General features: G+C 41.6%; 1 protein-coding gene and 1 long non-coding RNA gene across 6 annotated transcripts in view; one reads left to right on the top strand and one right to left on the bottom strand.

The window, feature by feature from the left end:
- IMMP2L (inner mitochondrial membrane peptidase subunit 2) overlaps positions 1 to 9,375 on the bottom strand; it is a 963,981-nt gene extending 954,606 nt beyond the window's left edge. For 2 of the 5 annotated variants that reach the window (XM_061414104.1, XM_061414103.1), the window contains exons 1-2: positions 9,015 to 9,038; positions 8,691 to 8,763 (exon numbers count right to left, since the gene is read on the bottom strand). The gene's annotated coding sequence lies outside the window, so the exon portion shown is untranslated. Of the gene's footprint in view, positions 1 to 8,690; positions 8,764 to 9,014; positions 9,039 to 9,269 lie in introns of those variants that run through there. The other 3 variants (XM_061414102.1, XM_061414107.1, XM_061414106.1) reach the window with 3 other exon arrangements.
- LOC133246123 (uncharacterized) lies at positions 8,105 to 16,721 on the top strand. The gene is made up of 2 exons (XR_009735916.1): positions 8,105 to 8,479; positions 16,547 to 16,721. It is a non-coding gene; the product is annotated as an uncharacterized LOC133246123 (long non-coding RNA).
- Positions 16,722 to 17,599: the final 878 nt, after the last annotated feature.

Below are 17,599 nucleotides of genomic sequence, written 5' to 3'. Positions count from 1 at the left end.
TAGTCAGTCCTCAAGGAAATCAACTCCGACTATTCATTGGAAAGGCTGATGCTGAAGCTGAAGCTCCATTACTTTGGCTCTTTGATGCAAAGAGCCAAATCACTGGAAAAGACCTTGATGCTGGGAAAGGTTGAAGGCAGGAGGAGAAGGGGAGAACAGAGGATGATATGGTTGTTTGGCATCACGGACTCGATGGATATGAGTTTGAGCAAAGTCCAGGAGACAGTGAAGGGCAGGGAAGCCTGGCATGCTGCAGTCCATGGGGTCGCAAAGAGTCAGACACAATGACTGAACAATTCCATGTAAGCTAAAATATCCTTATCCCCTAAGACAAAGAAATCCGGCAACAAATAAAGCAGAACAAGAAGAGACGGGAAAGTCAAAACCATTCCACAGCTTTCATGGAGCCAAGGAATATTTTATTCCCCTTATCCCACTCCCTGAACCTCACCATTCTATACCTTAACTCCACTGCAAGTTTTAACTCAAATTATCATCTCTTCCATGAACCCTTCCGGATCACATCAAATAAAGAAACCTCTTGTTTTGCATCCATCTTACCCTGAACTCTACCTCTAAACAGCATATAGTGCACAAGGCATTTATTTACACATACATTTCACTTACTGGATTCTTTTATTCTCTTAAGGAGCTCCTTAAGGGTAGGGTCCCTATCTTATTCAGCTTTTCCATCTAATACATTTTGTTTATCCAGAGCCTTGAAGACAGAAGATATTAAAAAGCTGAATGGTATGATTTTTTTAATGTTTAGTTTGGTTATTTTCCCCTTGGCCTCCTAGTAGACACTCTTATGAAATTTTTCAACTTAAATAAAAGAAAGGGGACATGCCCCCCATACAACTGGATTAGAGAATAATGTATGCAAAAAGGCCAAATATGGTAAGAACAAGACAATGGTGGAACTCTAGCCCAAGAAAGAATAGGATGAATGGGATAAAATGAGATACTCAAAGTAAGATCAATTATGATTTTTTTTTTTAAGGGAGGATTAGACCTGCCTCTTGAGAAACCTGTATGCAGGTCAGGAAACAACAGAACTGGACATGGAACAACGGACTGGTTCTAAATAGGAAAAGGAGTACATCAAGGCTGTATATTGTCACCCTGCTTATTTAACTTATATGCAGAGTACATCATGAAAAACACTGGGCTGGAAGAAGCATAAGCTGGAATCAAGACTGCTGGGAGAAATATCAATAACCTCAGATATGCAGATGACACCACCCTACTGGCAGAAAGTGAAGAGGAACTAAAAAGCCTCTTGATGAAAGTGAGAGAGGAGAGTGAAAAAGTTGGATTAAAGCTCAACATTCAGAAAACGAAGATCATGGCATCTGGTCCCATCACTTCATAGGAAATAGATGTGGAAACAGTGTCAGACTTTATTTTTGGGGCTCCAAAATCACTGCAGATGGTGACTGCAGCCATGAAATTAAAAGACGCTTACTCCTTGGAAGGAAAGTTATGACCAACCTAGATAGCATATTCAGAAGCAGAGACATTACTTTTCCAACAAAGGTCCATCTAGTCAAGGCTATGTTTTTTCCAGTAGTCATATATGGATGTGAGAGTTGGACTGTGAAGAAAGCTGAGTGCCAAAGCATTGATGCTTTTGAACTGTGGTGTTGGAGAAGACTCTTGAGAGTCCCTTGGACTGCAAGGAGATCCAACCAGTCCATTCTAAAGGAGATCAGCCCTGGGTGTTCATTGGAAGGACTGATGCTAAAGCTGAAACTCCAGTACTTTGGCCACCTGATGTGAAGAGTTGACTCATTGGAAAAGACTATGATGCTGGGAGGGATTGGGGGCAGGAGGAGAAGGGGATGACAGAGGATGAGATGGCTGGATGGCATCGCCAACTCAATGGACCTGAATTTGAGTGAACTCCGGGAGTTGGTGATGGACAGGGAGGCCTGGCGTGCTGCAATTCATGGGGTCACAAAGAGTCAGACACGACTAAGCAATTGAACTGAACTGAGGCAAACAAAGGGACAACGTGATTTTTCATTCCCAAGAAAGTGTGACAAAGAACAGTGATTGCTGGCAACTGTATTTTCAACAGAGCTTTTAAAATTCTGGACTAAAGACCAGTGAAGCCAGAAGCTCTAAGGAGGAACCCAGGCCTGTCGACTCTCTCCTCACTCCCCTTCTCCTGTTCACCCCTTCACCCAGGGCAGTTCAATGTCTAGCCCATCACTCCAACCAATGACTTCTAACAGGCACTTTACAATCTTCATTGTATTTGATGATTTGTAGATTTAAATTTTAACTGCATTCGACTTTGTGAAACTCTGCCCTGAATCTTGAAAAGTTTTGCTTTTTCTTTTCTCCTAGCCTATCCAGTCACTCTCCTCTAGCATCCTTGTATCTTTCTTTCTCTTGGTTTGTCCCTAACTTGGTTTATCCTCTAAAACTTACATTCAGCCCTTTCTTCTCTTTCCATGCAGTTCCTCTGAGCATTTTCATCCTTACCATGCTTTCAACTACTCTCCATAAGGCAAGCACTCAGAACCTGTATCTCCAGCCTCTCTCCAGCTCTCATGATGCTCCAGGATCCTATATCCAGTTGCCTTTGAGATGCCTCCAACACACCAATGATATGCCCCACAACACAGTTAACACAATGTCTTCAAACCTGAACTTCCTCCTCAGAACTGCTTCCTCTGCTCTGATCCCTCCACAACCCAGAAACCTGGCAGTCATTCTAGCTGCTCACTTTCCCATTCCCTTTACATTCAAACAATCCCAAAGACCAGCCAATTCTCCATCTTCCTAAATATTTTCCTAAACATTCTCACTTTTGAGCATCACCATGACTTCTGCCTTTGTCTGTGCTCAAAACCTCATATTATCCACACTAATCACACTGTCCACTCTGGCTCCCAATCTTACCACATCCCCATCACACAACACCCCAAGCTACTCAGCACTCTACACTCCTGGTCATCTTCCACTCAGAGTTCTTCAGAGCTCATTACAAGGCATGGGATAGCAAATGCACCCAGGGTTAGCTTTCCACTTGCATCTCCTTTCACTCCTGACTTTGCCCTTCAGACTCTAATAGAATGACCCACGTACAGTTCCAGAACACACAATGCTCTCACAATCCACGTGACTATTCATGCTATTAGCTCCACCTGGAAATGCTCTGAGCTGCTTGTCACCCTGCCCAACTCTACTCAGGTTTCAAGACCTAGCTCAAAAAAAAAAAAAAAAAAAAGACCTAGCTCAAATACAACCACAGCTAGAGCCCTTCTCTGGCACTGCCATCAGACAGCAAGCGCTTCTGCTAGGCATGCTTTGCATGTGTACCTATCTGCACTAGAGCACGTTTCACACAGTTTCATCTGTTGGTCAAGATGTCTACTGTCCTACTAGACTATAAGCTTCTTGGTCAAGGAAAGTGACTTTTCAACTTTATATCCTCAGCACTAGTTCAAGGCACACAGCATACTGAGAATAAAAAAAAAGAAAAAGAAAGAAGAAAAGAAATTAATGAACTACAGACCAATGACAGGACAAGATCAACTGGACTTTGAAGTCAAGTGAAGTGACAGTCGCTCAGTTGTGTCCGACTCTTTGCAACCCCATGGACTATACAGTCCATGGAATTCTCCAGGCCAGAATACTGGAGTGTGTAACCTTTCACTTCTCCAGGAGATATTCCCAACCCAGGGATCAAACCCAGGTCTTCCATACTGCAGGTGGATTCTTTACCAGCTGAGCAACAAGGGAAGCCCCAATAGGACTTTAAGCATTAAAAAAAAAAAAAAAATCCTGATCTTAAGAAAGTACAGACATTATTAAGTCACACACATTTTTAAAAAATAGAAATATATAGTTATTCATGAATTATGAAGGTGACAAAGAAAAAAAATTGTCATTGGACTAAGCAGGCAATAAGGAGCTAATTGTCTCCAATGGAGCAGCTGACAAAAGATTAACAGAAAGGTCAGAGATAAAGGTGGTTCTTTCTTTGAGTCAAGCAATTCATCAACTTGAGTCCAGAGACTGAGCAAAGGACTGGCACCTTCCTCTCTCAGTTCCCACTCTTCTCCTTTGTCAGGATTCTCTATACCCCTTTCTCCATCCCACTAAGGCCCAGCTTCCAAAGGTAATTCCCTTCAGCTGGAGCCATAAGCCTAGATATAAGAGGGGGAGTCTTTGTTCTCATGGCCAGGACCTAAAGGAATGAAAAGGAACTGCTCTTTACTGAGGAACCTATTCTGTACCAGTTATTGTGTTAAGAACACTAAATCTCACAGTAATAAGTAATGACCCCATTTTACAGATGAGGAATGTGTGTCAAGGTCACACAGCTAAGCAATGACAGAGCTGGCCCAAGAACCTAGTAATGACAGCCTCCACGGTATTTCTACACCCCTGACCACCTCAAAATGGAGAGGGATGTGGTCCAGACATTCTACGTTGGAACTCAGAATACATTATTCTCCAAAACATTATCGTAAGTGTATGTTAGAGTCTTGCTGTTGTTTAATAACTCAGTCATATCTGACTGTTTGTGATCCATGGACTGTAGCCCACCAGGCTCCTCCATCCAAGGGGTTTTCCACACAAAAATACTGGAGTGGAGTGCCATTTCCTTCTCCAGGGGATTTTCTCAACCCAGAGATTCCACGGATTCTGCTTGGCAGGCAGATTCTTCATCAGTGAGCTGCCATGGAAGCCCCCAGGTTTAGAGTCTACAGTATCACAAACATATATTGGCACACAATGAGTTAACGAAGTTTTGGGATCCTGGCTTGGAAATCTACATACTCTTATTTTATCCTGTAAGGACACTGTTCAAAATGACAAAAGTGGTCTTGAAATCTTATTTGGGGAATACCAGGGGTTCTTCAGTGAGGCTTTTTCTTAAGAATATTTTCTTCCACAAAAAAAAAAAAAAATAAGTAAGGATAGAAACCATTTTGCCTTGTTAACTTGTAAGAACAATGACACCAGAAGACACCTGTGGGAAATGTGCTTATCTGACCAGGTGCTCATTGACAGTGTGCTGTCATTTGAATAAAACATCATACTAAACCCTTCAGACTAGAGCTTATGATAGAAATACCACAGACTATAGCAGTACAGCTGATATGCCTGTAATCTACTGACAAAACGTAGTCCTTAGCAAAGTGAAAGCAGATGTCTGGTCTGAAATCAGATGTCTGGGGACTTGTCTCTCTCTCGGCTTCCAGAGCAACATTAGCTACACTAAATACACAGCTTAGCTGTATGTTAAAACCTACAACTTGGCAGAATCATGACAGTTTGGACGTGAAGCATCAGCATTTTTATTGTAATTCTTATAAACCAAAGACATTTCTGAAATAGAAATCCTAACTTTAAGCTAAATGTGGAAGTATGTCTTTCTCCCTTTGGAAACAGTGTCAGAGCTTTTTAAAACACCTGGTGGACACCTTTCCCCTTTACTTTTCAAGCTGACATTCTTTCCTCAGGGCTGTGGAGTGATCTGATAGGGAGAATCAGGTGTTGCTCCTTGTCCCAGAAATTTGAGGACCAGAGAGAACAGGTACTACCTGTGAAAATATAAATACCTGGAGAGCTTAGCACCCTTAGGAAAGTAAGGACCAGACTGCTTTCTATAATCACAAGCAAGATCAAAAGAAAGTTTTGTGACCAGATAGAGAAACAGGGAGGGAAGTCAACAGTATCTGTATGCCAGGCACTGTTTTTATACTTCCTTTTTAATATACTCACTGTTGTGTTTTGATACACAAAGAGTTAAGGGGCAAAGAAGTTTCCTATCTCCTGAGAAACCTATATGCAGTTCAGGAAGGCACAATTAGAATCAGAAATGGAACAAGAGACTGGTTCAAAATTGGGAAAGGCTGTATATTGTCACCCCACTTATTTAACATATGCAGAGTACATTATGCGAATGTATAATGGATGAAGCACAAACTGGAATCAAGATTGCTTGGAGGAATATCAACAATCTCAGATATGCAGATGATACCATTCTAATGGCAGAAAGCAAAGAGGAATTAAAGAGCCCCTTGATAAGAGTAAAAGAGAGTGAAAAAGCTGGTTTAAAACTCAACATTCAAAAAACTAAGATCATAGCATCTGGTCCCATCACTTCATGGCAAATAGATGTGGAAAGAGTAGAAACAGTGGCAGATTTTATTTGCTTGGGCTCCAAAATCACTGCAGATGGTGACTGCAGCCAGACACAAAATTAAATAACACTTGCTCCTTAGAAGAAAAGCTATGACAAACCTAGACAGCATATTAAAAGGCAAAGACATAATTTTGCCCACAAAGGTCCATATAACCAAAGCTATCGCTTTTTCCAGTAGTCATGTATGGATGTGAGGGTTGGACCATAAAGAAAGCTAAGTGCCGAAAAATTGATGCTTTCAAACTGTGGTGCTGGAGAAGACTCTTGAGAGTCTCTTGGACAGCAAGGAGATCAAACCAGGTAACCCTAAAGGAAATCAACCCTGAATATCCATTGGAAGGACTGATGCTAAAGCTGAAGCTCCAATACACTTTGGCCACCTGACATGAATAGCTGGCTCATTGGGAACGTCAGCTGGGAAAGATTGCTAGGAAAAGACTGAGGGCAAGAGAAGGGTGTGGCAGAGGATCAGATGGTTAGATAACATCACTGATACAATGGACATGAGTTTGAGCAAACGCTGGGAGATAGTAAAGGACAGAGAAGCCTGGCGTGCTGCAGTCCATGGGGTCACAAAGAGTCGGACACAACTTGGCAACTGAACAACAGCAGCAGCAGCAGAACTAATACATTCAGCAATAAGAATCAAGATTCACATCCATGTCTAATAGACTATAAAAAGCATGCTATTTTTACACAGGATTTGGAATGGAACAAAGAGCGGTGGTAAACAGCCAAGAATATAGAAGTAAAAGGCAGAAACTCAGAATTGTATCAAGCAGCAGTCATCTGACACTGATTGAGATTAACTTTCTATTGCAACATCCCTAAGATGGTACAGAACAATCCAAATGAATTTTCTGGCCAACCCATTCCTTTTCTATTCTTGCAAGATTTAAGTAACTTTGTTTTAACCTTATATAATCTTTGTAACCCAAAAAAAAGACATTTTCTTTCATGTCCATGTAAAAAATGAGGTTATAGAAATTCCTTGGTGGTCCAGTGGTTAGGACTCGGTGCTGCCATTGCCACAGGCCTGGTTTCAATCCCTGGTTGGGGAATTAAGATCCTGCAAGTTGCACACAGGCGCAAAAAAAAAAAAAAAAAGACGACATATACACACCACTTTATGGGCTTCCCTTGTGCCTCAAATGGTAAAGAATCTACCTGCATACAGGAGATTCAGGTTTGATCCCACAGTTTAGAAGATCCCCTGGAGAAGGAAATGGCTACCCACTCCAGTATTTCTGCCTGGAGAATTCCATATACAGAGGAGTTTAGCAGGCTACAGTCCATGGGCATGCAAGTCAGACATGACTGAGTGACTAAGCACAGCACAGCACATGTAAAGTCACAGAAAACTGGTAAAAGGTCTGACCCCAATGGTCGTCTTCAACATACTTTGCTCATTCCTCCCATCCTACTCACATCAAAGTGCTCAGCACTTTGATAAAAAAGATAAATATCTATTGAATCAATAAATGAACCTATCACAAATACACAACTATTTTCTATTTTTTCATAAAGGAAATTAAGGGGCCATCCACCACTTGAGCACAAACAAATAAGAAGGCAGGTTCAGGACACAGGATACCAATGTCAAAACGTCATGGAGGACCATTCTAGTTTTCCTGTGTAAGCATCCAAGAATGTGACTTACAAACTCCTTGCTTGTGGCTAACATGAATTTTAACTAATTCAAAACATTTCTTTACATAGGACATCAGGGACGCATAAGGTGTTTCCACACTTCTGAGAACAGTTGTGTTTAATTTCACCAATTTGAGGGGAGGAAGGAGTGGTGGATTCAGGAAGGAATGGAAAAGTCCCAGAGAAGAATTTTTTAAAGAGCCCACCCTGAAAATCACAGCAAACTTTCAGAAAGGTCAATGTGCTGTTTGGCAACTTTTCAGTAGTGAAGAGAATGCTGGGGGGTGGGGGGATGGGTATCAAAGTGAAAGTCAAGAGAAAAAGGCCCAGTCTGGTCACTTTTCCCTCCCAAAATACCTTTCTGTATAAGCTCGAGAGAAGATCCGAAAGGAACGTCAACACTTGTGATGCTGCTGTTTACTTTATGCTTTGGAGTTCTAAACGTAAAGATCCTTGGAGTTTCGTGTTAATTATCACGGAGAGCCATGATGCTTTAATTTTACAGTCTCAGAGATTAGTCAAGTGAGCTAAAGGGACTGAAACAGACAACTACAGAACAACCACAAGACAGACAACCATAGAGAGGTTAAGGGTAATCGCAGTTTTCTGCCAGGTGAAGTGGCTAAAGGGGACGCATGCCAGCTGTCAAACTCCCAGGTAACTCTACAGATTCCGAAAAATCTGAAATAAGCTCTTTGAGCTTGGAGCCTGTGACCCTTGAAGGTGCCTCTCAGGTTCCTGCTGAAAAGGTAGAATTTGGCCCCAAGATCCCGCAAGGGCAGTTCTGAATCTAGTCCTTCTCTTCCTGGCTCGCTCTCTCTCAGCATAAAGTCCTAGATGCTTCCACCCTTAATCATTCCTTACTTACCCTTTCTCCCTTTCTTCCTCGGTGAGAAGGGGTAAGTGGTTATTTTGTGCCCTCGCCCAATTTGGCCAAAACCCTAAAAGTAGAAATGACAAACACGTGTTTTAAAACCCTGACGTTCAAGCCTCAGGAACTCCCACCACCTGCCCAACACGTCCAGACACGTCCAGCGTCTCCACAGCGCTTCCTCACAGCCAGACTCTGGGCCCGAGCTGTCCCCTCTGTTCGGGGGTACAAGAGAGGGCGCGATATGGGGCGCCCGCCCGGCGGGGAACGGCTGGCCGGCTCAGGGCCTGGCGTAGCTCTTTCCCGGCTCGGGTTTCCTACCCGAGTTAACGGAAGGAGGAAGGGGCCGAGGGGGCCGGGTCCGCTGCCCCGCGGAGCCTCAGATAAACACGCGCACGCACACATGCCCGCGATCACGGCCAAGGACTCGCGGCCAAGCAGCCCTCCGCCTCCCAGCAAAGCCCTTCCCCTCTGGGGCTAACTCCCCGGGAAGGGTCCTAAGCCCTTGGGACCACCAAGTGGCGGCGGCAGCAGCGCGCCTGCCCACCCCTGCCAACCTCACAGCCCCCCACTCGCCTCCCGGCGCCCGCCCTCCGCACCCGCTGCGCCGCTCAGCCCAAGGGACTTCCCCGCGCGGACCCCGCCCTCCGCCGGCGGCAAGCTCCGCCCCCGCCCCCCAGCGAGCGGGAGCCACGCGAAGCTCCGCCCCCGGCGGTAAAGCTGCACTTCCGAATGCCTGCGCGGGTGAAGCCCAAAACCCGGCCTGGATCTTCAGCGGACCAAAAATAACTCCTGCTTAGCGCTAGCTCTGAGCTCTGCACTGTACTATCCGCTGCTGCTGCTGCTGCTAAGTCGCTTCAGTCGTGTCCGACTCTGTGCGACCCCATAGACGGCAGCCCATGGGGTCGCTAAGAGTCGGACACGACTGAGCAGCTTCAATATCCGTTGAGAGGGAGACAAAGAGTTGAAAATGTATGAAACTGTGGCTCCATCCTCTCCCCTTGTTTACAGGCGAGGAAACCGAGACCCCAGCAGTTGCTTTGAGTGCAGAGCTACGGGGACAAGCTATCTTATGGGGACACTCCCCTCTGGAAGCCTCATTATGGCGTTGTTTCTACTAAAGTGGGCACAGGAAAAGGAATGATCCAGAACAAGTGGTTTACTTTGGAGAAACTGGAATTTCATACCTAAGCTTTTGCCATCAAATGACAAACTCTAACCTGGGTTATTAAAACCTTCAAAGAAAGTGGAACTTGCAATTACGTTTTCCATTTATTCTCTTCCTGGATACTGACAAGCTGATCTGTGCAAATCATTCAATATAAATCAAAGGACAAGACACTGGTACTTTGGGTTCAAAACTAATTCTAAAGATTTAAAAACCTACTCAGAGACTTAGATGAACCTGATAGCTAGAACTTCGAGAATCTCCTGAGTCTTCCCAGGTGGCTCAGAGATTTAAGAATCCAACTGCCAGTGCAGGAGACACGGGTTCAGTCTTTGGGTGGGGAAAAGCCCCTGGAGAAGGAAGCGGGCAACCCACTCCAGTATTCCTGCCTGGGAAGTCCCGTGGACAGAGGAGCTTGGCGGGCTAACAGTCCATAGGGCCACAAAGAGTTGGACACCACTCAGCAACTAAGCAACAACCACAAATTAAGTAGATGGAGTTCCTGGCAACCAGGAGCTGACAGTCTGAAATGGAATGTATGTGAACAAACAAGACAAGTATGTGTGGTTTTTATTATAATGGCATGTAATTAAACATACAAAAAGTTGCTAAGTCTGACCTGTCACTAAGAGTCATCAAACGTACTTAAGAAACTGAAGCGATGGTACCCATGAACCTGTTTGCAGGGCAGGAATAGAGACGCAGACATAGAGAACAGCCTTGTGGACAAGGAGGAAGGCAAGGGTGGATGAACTGAGAATGTAGCACTGAAACATGTACACTACCATGTGTAAATCAGATAGCTAGTGAGCCTCTGTATAGCACAGGGAGCTCAGCTAGGTGCTCTGTGATCACCTAGAGGGGTGGTGTGGGGGTTAGGGTAGATGTGGGGTTGGAGGGAGGCTCAAGAGATTAGGGATATACATATATACTTACTTGGCTGATTTGCACTGTCATCTGGCAGAAATCAACACAACATTGTAAAGCAAATATCCTCCAATTAAAAATATATTTAAAATAAAATATGAATACAAATTCTAAAAAAGAAGCTGAGGTAATCTGAAAAGGTTATGGTATACTGTTTGACTCCAACTATCTGACACTCTGGAAAAGGCAAAACAATGGAGACAGTCAAATGATCTGTGGTTGACAAAGGTTATGATGGAAGAAGGTACGAATAGGCAGAGCACAGAGGATGTTTAGGGCAGTGAAAATATTCTGTATGATATCAAGGTGATGCATGTCCTCATATATTAGTCAAACCCCATGGAATGGATAACACCAAGAGTGAACCTGTTGTAAACTGCAGACTGGGTGATAGTGAGTGTCTTTGTGGGTTCCTCAGCTGTAACAAATGTCCATTTGGGTGCTGAGATGTTGATAGTTGAGGAGGCTGTGCACGTGTGGGGTCTCTGTAGTTTCTGCTTTATTTTGCTATGAACATAAAACTGGTCTTTAAAAAAGAAATAGACTTTTAAAGAAAAAGAAGATGGGGTGAAGCCTCAGAACATCCCATATTCTTCAAATTCATTGGTTAAATTCCAAACTGGATATTTGACTTCCTGTGTGGAGTTGCCTTCCATTCAGCATTAATGTCATCAGGAAGAAAATGAATCATGTATTCCTAAGGTACAAAATTAAACTGTGGTTAGAGAGCATGTCTAATGCACAAGGAGATATTTAAGCAAAGTTAACTTGAAATAAAGTTTATAAATTCTGTGAATATATTTATATTTCAAATCTATTCCTATTCATGCGTGCATGTGTGCTAAATAGCTTCAGTCATGTCCAGCTCTGTGTGACCCTATGGACCGTAGCCTGCTCCAGGCAAGAATACTGGAGTAGTATGCCATACCCTCCTCCAGGGGATCTTCGTATGGCTGACATCTCTTATGTCTTCTGCATTGGCTGGCAAGTTCTTTACTGCTAGCACCACCTGGGAAGCTCATTCCTATTCATACATACTTACAATTAGTAAGCAAATAGTGCAAGATATCATAGAATAAATGTTTTTGAAATTCTCTCTTTACATTCTTAAAAATGAGGACTTTAAAGAGCTTTTGTTTGTGCTGGTTACATATGTCCCTACTTACTGTATTAAAAATTAACATAGAAAATGTAGATATATGGTTATTAACTCATTTTTAAGATAATAAACCCATTTTGTTTACCCCAAAGAATATTTTTTAATGGAGACTACCTTAAAAAAAAATAGTGAGAAAAATGGGTTTCTTCACGTTTTTTGCAAGTCGGTTTACTCTCTGTCATGACAGAGCTGGAAGCTCACTTTAATTCTGCATTCAGTCTGTTGTGATATGTTGTAATAGCTAAGATATGGAGAAAACTGGCCCTCAATCAAACTCCTGGTTGAAAAAGGAAGGACCTTGCAAATCCCGTAGAAGGGTCTCAAAAAACTCCAAGGGTCCTCAGACCTCACTTTGAAAATTGCTGCTAGATAGCATTTTGCATTTCATTGACTTGAATACCATGCATTCCCACACCAGAGTTTACTAATACTTGAAATTATAGCCCTTCACTTATTCCACATTAAAACTCTAACTTGACAGCTAACGTCAAACCCATCCAATTTCTGAAAGTTTTTTCAAGGCTTTTACTATAGCAACTCTGATGAAATTGATATTCTTTTTGTGTACATATAAAAACATTTGAGATTTCATTTATATCCTTCATTACAAATATTTTTGGGAAATTTTTAATATAAATTGTGCCATTTGGAAAAATGAAACCTTGGTATATGGTTATTAACCAATTTAGGTATACTTATAGTGAACAATGCACATCTTTTACATAAGTAATATAAAAGTGAGCTTAAAATAAAAATAAAATAGGCAATTACAGTTTTATTTATTACCTAAATAAATACTAGGTTCTAAAGTTATTGCCTTGGAATAAAACTTTATATGTATAAACTTTCATTTTTACTACAAATGAAATAATTTAAGTCATCCATTGTGGATTTTTAATACAATTTCCAACTAAAAGGCACCTGGGCCACTCTGAAGAGTGCCTGACTTCAGCTCTGGGGAGGATACATACATAAATGTCGTGTGATACAAACAAAGGAATCCATTCATCATAAATAAGTGTGTCACAAGGTGACTGAAACCAAAACCAAAGGGTCTCTTTGGCTAAAGATGGGACAATCAAAAAAAGTAATAAATACTGTTGTTTGAAACACATTTAATCATGCTTCAAAGGAGGGAGACAAAAATAAACAAACAAAAAAATTCACTAGACCCTATTTCAAGTAACTAGGGCACACACCGCTTATTCTAAAATTGTCAATTAAAAGAATTAGAACTTTCACTGTCTTTCTTGATTTAATTGTAATTCAGAAAACCAAACTGTTGTTGAGGGTAAGTTGTTTTTTTACAATATATGAAAGAAATTTCCAGAATTGGAAGGACCTAACAATGTTGTCTGCAGAGGCCTTACAAATAGCTGAGAAAAGAAGAGAAGCTAAAGGCAAAGGAGAAAAGGAAAGATATACCCATTCGAATGCAGAGTTCCAAAGAATAGCAAGGAGAGATAAGAAAGCCTTCCTCAGTGATCAATGGAAAGAAATAGAGGAAAACAATAGAATGGGAAAGACTATAGATCTCTTCAAGAAAATTAGAGATACCAAGGGAACATTTCATGCAAAGATGGGCACAATAAAGGACAGAAATGGAATGGACCTAACAGAAGCAGCAGATATAAAGAAGATGTGGCAAGAACACAGAAGAACTATACAAAAAAGATATTCATGACCCAGATAATACGATGGTGTGATCACTCACCTAGAGCCAGACAATCTGGAATGTGAAGTGAAGTGGGCCTTAGGAAGCATCACTACAAACAAAGCTAGTGGAAGTGATGGAATTCCAGTTAAGCTATTTCAAATCCTAAAAGATGATGCTGTGAAAGTGCCGCACTCAGTATGCCAGCAAATTTGGAAAACTCAGCAGTGGCCACAGGACTGGAAAAGGTCAGTTTTCATTCTAATTCCAAAGACAATGCCAGAGAATGTTCAAACTACCACACAATTGCACTCATCTCACACACTAGCAAAGCAATGCTCAAAACTCTCTAAGCCAGGCTTCAGCAGTATGTGAACTGTGAACTTCCAGATGTTCAAGATGGATTTAGAAGACGCAGAGGAACCAGAGATCAAATTGCCAACATCTGTTGGATCACAGAAAAAGCAAGAGAGTTCCAGAAAAACATCTACTTCTGCTTTATTGATTACGCCAAAGCCTTTGACTGTGTGGATCACAACAAACTGTGGGAAATTCTTCAGGAGATGGGAACACCAGACCACTTTACCTGCCTCCTGAGAAATCTGTACGCAGGTCAAGAAACAACAGTAAGAACTGGACATGGAACAACAGGGTGGTTCCAAATCGGGAATGGAGTATGTCAATGCTGTATATTGCCACCCTGCTCATTTAACTTATATGCAGTGTGAATGTGAAAGTGAAAGTGAAAGTGAAGTCACTCAGTCGTGTCCGACTCTTTGCGACCCTGTGGACTGTAGCCCACCAGGCTCCTCCGTCCATGGGATTCTCCAGACAAGAATATTGGAGTGGGTTGCCATTTCCTTCTCCAGTGGATCTTCCCAACTCAGGGATCAAGCCCAGGTCTCCCGCATTGCAGGCAGACGCTTTAACTTCTGTGCCACCAGGGAGGCCTGTATATGCAGAGTATATGTATATGCAGAGTACATCCCTGTATATGCAGAGTACATCATGCTAAATGCCAGGCTGGATGAAGCACAAGCTGGAATCAAGATTGCCGGGAGAAATATCAATAACCTCAGATATGCAGATGACACCACCCTTACGGCAGAAAGCAAAGAAGTAAAGAGCCTCTTGATGAAAATAAAAGGGGAGAGTGAAAAAGTTGGCTTAAAACTCAGCATTCAGAAAACTAAGATCATGGCATCCAGTCCCATCACTTCATGGCAAATAGGTGGGGAAACAATGGAAACGGTGAGAGACTTTATTTTGGGGGGCTCCAAAATCACTGCAGATGGTGACTGCAGGCAAGAAATTAAAAGACCCTTGCTCCTTGGAAGAAAAGCTATGACAAACCTAGACAGCATATTAAAAAGCAGAGATATCATTTTGCCAACAAACGTCCATATAGTCAAAGCTATTGTTTATCAATTAGTCATGTATGGATGTGAGAATTTGACTATAAAGAAAGCTGAGCGCTGAAGAATTGATGCTTTTGAACTGTGGTGTTGGAGAAGACTCTTGAGAGTCCCTTGGACTGCAAGGAGATCCAACCAGTCAATCCTAAAGAAAATCAGTCTTGAATATTCATTGGAAGGACTGATGATGAAGCTGAAACTCCAATACTTTGGCCACCTGATGCAAAGAGCTGACTCATTGGAAAAGACCCTGATGCTGGGAAGGATTGAAGGCGGGAGGAGAAGGGGATGACAGAGGATGAGATGGCTGGATGGCATCACCGAATTGATAGACATGAGTTTGAGTAAACTCTGGGAGTTGGTGATGGACAGGGAAGCCTGGCATGCTTCAGTCCATGGGGTCGCAAAGAGTCAAACATGACTGAGTGACTGAACTGAACAATCCTTCGTGAAACAAATGATTCAGGCAACAATCATCAATGGATAGTCCAACGTATTAGAAATAAATCTCATATCTGAATTATTTAAAACAATATCAATTTCAAAAATCAAAGCAAGCGGACAAAATAAAAATAAAGGTGCTTATATGATGTTAATGTGCTATAATACTCAATTTCAAGGTGCTTTTATACACACTCAACAATTCAACGGGAGTCAACGGAAAATAAAATTTTCTACATCTAGAATATTTGTTACAAAACAAAGATCAAGATCGTCAGGGCAGTTTATGTTTTCTGTACTTTTGTTTATTTGTTTTGAGAATGATAACTGAAACATTCATTTTTTAGTCATCTTCATTGGGTGTTTAGTGTTAATTTTCTCTTCTTGATTTTTTTCTATTATGAGGTAGAGATCGTTGTTATATGTTATTCAAATATATACTCTTTGTATTTTTTTGTCTTTTTATTAATAAATTAATTTGCTTATTTAATTTTTAGCTGCACCGGGTCTTGGTTGCTGCATACATGGTTTCTCTGGTTTTAGCAAGCAGGGGCTGATTCTTTGAGGTGTACAGGCTTCTCATTGTAATAGCTTCTCTTGTGGCTTGCAGGCTCCAGCACGCCTGGGTTCAGTAGTTGTGGTGCATGGGCTTAGTTGTTCCTTGGCATGTGTTATCCTCCCACACCAGGGATCAAACCCATTTCCCCCTGTATTGACAGGTGGATTCTTAACCACTGGTCCATCAGGGAAACCCCACATTTTTCCTCTTTATTTTTACAGAAAACCTCTGAAACTTTTAGAATAATCCTGTTAGTAAAAAATGATACACTGCTTATTATTATGGTCACTCATCATTATCTAAAAACCCGTAAATACAATAAAAAATTCATAATAATTTATGATTCCTGGAATTCCTGTTTTTTCTTAATCATAAAATTATCTGTTGGGAATTTGAAATCACTGTAAAAATGTGAATGCACAGCCTGATGGCCTTATTAACAAAGTCTTTTTTTTTTTTTTCAATGATGTAGACCTTAATCAAAATTTTTTTCTCTCTTCAACTTGTATATCCAAACCTTGTCATTGTAGGCACTCTGATGGAGGGAAATCTTGACATATACTTTAACAACCTGAGAATGTTCAGCCTTTAGAAGAAAATGGCTTAGGAGAGAACAGACTGCCTTAAGAAACAGCGATTTCCTGTCAAGGAAAAAGGCTGGACAACCATTTATGGGGGATATTATTAAAGGAACTCTTAAAAGTTTGTGATTCTTTCTGACTCTGTTATCTCATTTTATTCTCTCCATGAGATACATAGGATAAGTGTTAAAATTGTCATTTATGGTTAAGAATAATGAAATTCAGAGAGTTATGTTGGTTAGGATACTTGGTAAATTATAAAAGCAACTTGACCTAGCCTAAGCAAAACTGAAGGACAGTATAAGACAGAGTGCTATTTCTGAGAACCCAAGGCTGTATATTGTCACCCTGCTTGTTTAACTTCTCTGCAGAGTACATCATGCGAAATGCTGGGCTGGATAAATCACAAGCTAGAATCAAGAATGCTGCAAGAAATACCAGTGACCTCAGATATGCAGATGATACCACAATAATGGTAGAGGAACTAAAGAGCCTCTTGATAAGAGTGAAAGAGGAGAATGAAAAAGCTGGCTTAAAACTCAACATTCAAAAAACTATTTACTTCATGGTAAATAGACGGGGAAAAAATGGGAACAGTGAAAGACTTTATTTTCTTGGACTTGAAAATCACTGCAGACAGGGACTGCAGCCATGAAACTAAAAGATTTTTGCTCTTTGGAAGAAAAGCTATGACAAACCTAGACAGCATGTTAAAAAGCAGAGACATCACTTTACTGACAAAGATCCTTATAATCAAAGCCATGGTTTTTCCAATAGTCACGTACAGATGTGAGAGTTGGACCATAAGGAAGGCAGAGCACTGAAGAATTGATGCTTTTGAACTGCAATGCCAGAGAAGACTCTTGAGAGTCCCTTGGAGAGCAAGGAGAGCAAACCAGTCAATCCTAAAGGAAATCAACCTAAAAAATCATTGGAAGCACTGATGCTGAAGCTGACATTACAGGGTTACCTGATGCAAAGAGCCGACTCATTGGAAAAGAC

Source organism: Bos javanicus, chromosome 4, assembly GCF_032452875.1.
Source record: "Bos javanicus breed banteng chromosome 4, ARS-OSU_banteng_1.0, whole genome shotgun sequence".
NCBI classification, from domain to species: Eukaryota; Metazoa; Chordata; class Mammalia; order Artiodactyla; family Bovidae; genus Bos; species Bos javanicus.
Note: the sequence above shows the minus strand (reverse complement) of the source record. Positions and strands in the feature narration are given on the sequence as shown.